Raw genomic sequence first — 4,697 nt, forward strand, 5'->3', positions numbered from 1 at the left:
AGGAGAGAGGAGGTGCTCAGGGGGAGGGGCAGGACAGTTTGTCCCTGATGTTTGGGACCCTCACTGGGAAACAGGACACGAAGTGGTTGTAGGAATCAGAAATTACCTTGAGAACATGGAGTTTTATTCTTCTGTATTTAAAAAAAAAAAACAACCCACACCTCATCCAGCCCTAACAATGGCTCAAACCCTCCTCCAGTTTTTGGCAGCCCCTGCCTGGGCTGTGCAGCCCTCTGACCTGTAATGGGCATTGTCTGGGGCAGTGCCAGCTCTCAGTGCCAAACCTGCCCAGGGGTGCCCGGAGCCTCCCTCCTGCCTGGGATCGATTTGCTGGCGTGGATCCCAGAGCCATTTTACAGGAGTTCTTGCACCATAGAACCTGCTCTGGAAGTGGACTCTCAGGAGACAGGCACACAGAGGTGTGTGGACCAGACACAGACACTGGGGCCCACCCTTGCATGCCAAAGGCCACGTGTCTCCAGTCTCCACACACAGAAACACCTGCCTGTTAGTACTCAGCTGTTCTCCCACATCTGTACAATTTGGGGCTCTGCAGCCCTTCAGATACACACCAGCCACAGCTGCTGGTCAGAGTGCTCTAGAAACCCTATTTCACCTCAAAAAGGGGGATGCAATAAGGCATCTTTATGTACTCATGTGACAGATATTCAGTGAGAAGCTTGAGATTTGCCAAATAAAAAAGACTGAAAATCCTGCTCTGTGCCTGCCAAGTCCTTTCCTCTAGTTCTGCTTTCTAGTCCAGCAGATTCCCTGTCTGCACAGGCTCCTCCTTGGCTGAACAATCTCCCTGGCATTGTCTCGAGCGCCCCGAGAAAGAAAGGCAAATTTCTGTGCAGCTCTCTGCAGCAAACTGCTCTGCTTCTCTCAGGAACCCCCTGTTCTGTGGGCATGTTGCAGGTCACTGACAGCACGAGCTGAGAGCCAAGTATATGCAGGAAAAGTCACTTTTAGAAAACCAGAGTGTTCTGAGAAACTGGCAGTAAAGGACTTTTACTAGAAATACTTATTCTGAGATAGAGCAGGTGATTTAAAATCACATCTGCACCATATTTCCTTATGACTTTGCAAGAAGAAACTCAATAGTTTCCCATACCTTGTGAGGTGCTGCAGGCTAAGGTGAGCAGTGCATCAACCCTTGGTTTTGCCCAGGCTTTGGAAGGTAAATGGCAAGGACGTTGTGCAGGATCAGTAAGACCCTGAGCTTCAGCATGACCCTGAGCCCAGTGCCACGGGATTACATAGGTGGAATTGTACATGTATGGCAAGCTGCCATGCTCTTATTTATTAACCTGCTTTGAAATTTTCTTACCCTAACTTTTAGGACCCTGTGGCTTCTCGAACCTGCCTCCTCTTGTTCTGTGGATCAGTCTTATCTCTGAAGCTCATTGCTTCTGCAGCTTCTCATGTAGGGTTTTTTCCTTTTGATTTTTTTTTTCTTTCCTTAACATCTTTTTTTCTAGCTTTAGGCTAAAACACTCAACTTACAAACCTCTATATTTCAAAGGCTGATTTAAAAGCCTTCAGAAGGCCACAAGCACTGCTGCATCCTTTCTAACAGGCTTCACACACATCTCCTGGTCTCTCTTATCAGTGGGAGCAGACTTTTTGCCCTGTCTGTGCAGCACCCAGCAGAATCGAGCAGACCTGGGCTCTGAGGTGCTGCTGAAACAGCTTTTCCCTGTTACATAGGCTCAGCAGATCAAAAAAGAGCAACGATTTCCCCCTCCCTAGAAAAGGTGTCATTTGGCCTAGAGTGCAGTAGCCCTGAAACAGGGACTGAGCTGCCTCCTTCCTGTGCAGCCACAGGATCTTCCACCTCACAACAGACCAGTTCCTTCATCCGTTAGCAGCAAAGGTCCCTTGATTGCTCCAAGTGTCTCTGGGAGTGACATCTCCCCGGGCTGGACTCTCACCTCTGGTGCAGAGGCCCATATCTAGCCTGTGATTCAACACAACCTCTTTTCCCAGTTCATGATGTTTGGGGGTGAGACTTCACCCAGGGTGAACATCCACAGCATCGCTGTGGGGAGTTATGCCACATATTTGGTGGGGGCTGCATGCCTTAAACCACTCCCACCAGCAAAGCGAGCTGTGGGATTTGAGTATCAAATGTCCCAGCAAAGTCTAAGCACTTTGGAGCAAACAACAGAACAGCATTGTTCTAGAAAGGTCGCTGGGGTAGGGATCGTGGTTGTGGCTGCTGCTGCACTGCCCTGAGCGGGCGTGTTCCTGCAGAACAGGTTGAGTCACACAGATGTCTCCTGCCTTCTGGAAGGATGCAATCGTGGAACAACCCAGAGTCCTCTTCCCTTCCTTCTGACATCTTCCCATCCAGCCCCACAGTCAGTCACCGTGACAGATGGACTTCACGTGGCCTGAGTAAGACTCCACAGTGTACCTGATATCTCCTCTGGCCACCTCATTCTGCTCAGCTGCTTCACAGGCCTCTGGGCCTCTCAGGAAGACACAACTCAAGGAAGGGAACATTTTAAGCCGGAAGCTGCACCATGTACCACCTCAAAGTTAATCCAATGTCCTTGGGGTAATTTTCTAATTAATATTATTAAAAGGAAGCTAGTGTGGGATGCGGAAACAATCTCCTCTGTTCTAACTTCCACATGCTGGGTCTCAGCCGACAAGGGAGACACGCTCAGGGAACCTGTGTCTGAAAAGGCAAGGGCAGGCCTGAGAGTTTCCCAGCACATTGGGACAAGGAGCCCTCGTGGGGGACCCCTGTGTCCAGGGAGGTCTCCTTGCTGCTGCTTGCACCTTGCCCCTCTCCCAGCCACAAAAGAGAAGCAGAGGCCCCGGGTGAGTATTTGACTTGTCGTTCACAGCTTCGAGGAGGAATCCAGGAGAGGCCAGTGGAGCCACAGCTGCAGCTTGTTGTGGCTCCCAGGAGGAGTAAAACAACCAGGAATGGAAGATCTTGAGGCTTAAACCTTTCCTTCCCACGAGAGCATGGCTCATGCCCCCTCCCCAGCCTCCCACCGAGCCCTCAGCGTGGGAAGTGAGGGTGTCTGCAGTGGGCAGGGAGCTTCTCTGGAGGAATGGGCCAGCAGGCCTGGGCTCCACCTGGAGAGAAGGTGACCTAGGGGATCACAGGTGGCAGAGAGGGTGGGTAGGAGCTACACATCCACCCTCCACCTTCAGCTGCAAGAACTAGGCTGGAGGAAGCAAAACAAGAGGAGGTGCTTCACCACACAGCAGACAGTGCAAATTTCCAAAGGGTATTGGGCAGCACAAATATCACTGAGGTCATCTGGGCAGCTACCAGGAGAAGACCTCCATCTGGGGTCCTTGCAGGCTGGAGACAGGATACAGGGTAGCTGGCCCTTCAGTCTGGAACCACGTGGGCTGCTCTTGTATTTGTACAAATTTGCTCAAAGAAAAGCTGCTCTTAGTTTTGCAACAGCAAGCTTTACGGTTGCCACACATCACCCACCTCAGTCTGACCAGGTATCTCCACAGCTGCAGAAAGGCAGCACGAAAAGGGCACGTTAATGCGTACCCTAATTTGATAACGATGCAGTCATGTGCCACCCTTGATCCGGATCAAGTACCGGTGGACAACTCAGCAGCGACCTGGCATCACTGCTGGTGTGACTGTAAGCTCATGCAGGCTTGAAATGCTCCCGAGAGGAAATCTCTGTGGGTGGGACCCTGAGCTCAGATGAGCCTCAGCCACGCCTGTCTCCTCTGCCTTTGTCCCCAGCACTCCTGGGCTGCTCCCAGACTGCTGAAGTCCCAGAGCTTCCTGCCAGGACCTGGGAGATGGCAGGAAGGGAACGGTGAGGGTGTGGAAGTGAACCTCGCCAGTGAGCCTCCTGACAGCTGCCAGGGGAGGCAGAACTGTGGGCAGAAGCAAAACTCTGCATTTTTGGTAACGTCTCTTTCAACGCCAGGAGGAAGGTGTGTGCTGCAGGGCCCGAGGGGTTGTGCTGTGCTGCCAAGGCCGTTCTGAGGCAGGTCAAACGGCAGCACGGCCCGCAGTGCAACCCAGAGCCACCGTCCTGCCGGTAGGGATGCCGCACCAGCGAGTCAGGACGAGAGAGGAGGTGATGCTGGGGACGCTTACCCCCACCCACGCCTGCGCAAGGCAGCTCTTCCTTTACCTGAGTTTTTTTTTTCCTTAATTAGATTTTAAATGGCGTGTGTATGAAAAAAAAAAAAAATGCATGAAAAAAGAATCACTTCCTTTCCTGCAGACACATGAGACGTCAGGATGATTTTGGTGACGTGTTTCTGAGCCTCCTGAAGGGCCTCAGGGCAGCACAGAGTGGAGATGGTGTGGGAGGAGACACCAGCGAGAGATTTCTTCACTCTTTAAGGATTTTAAAAAGATCAATCTCCTCAGCGTGAGGCGGCAGGCCGAAGGCACGCTCCGCCCCACACACGCGGGTTCTGTCCTTGGCACGCTGGGCACAGGGGTCGGGCAGATCGCAGCACCCGGGCATCCCGCGAAGTAGGCGGGTCACCCGGGGGCGACCTGTACCCGCGCAAAAATTCCTCTCACATGCGTAGTGAGGACCCGGGCGTCACCCCGGGTCGTTATTTTCCTTACTCATAAGTTTAAGGCATAACGATCACCCCTCCGCCCCGCGGGGAGAACCCTAAGCGTCAGCTCTGTAGGCTAGGGCGAGGATCTCCCCACGCCGCCCCCCTACGCCCAAGTA

This window comes from Merops nubicus, unplaced genomic scaffold (assembly GCF_000691845.1).
Source record: "Merops nubicus isolate BGI_N331 unplaced genomic scaffold, ASM69184v1 scaffold34730, whole genome shotgun sequence".
Taxonomy (NCBI): domain Eukaryota; kingdom Metazoa; phylum Chordata; class Aves; order Coraciiformes; family Meropidae; genus Merops; species Merops nubicus.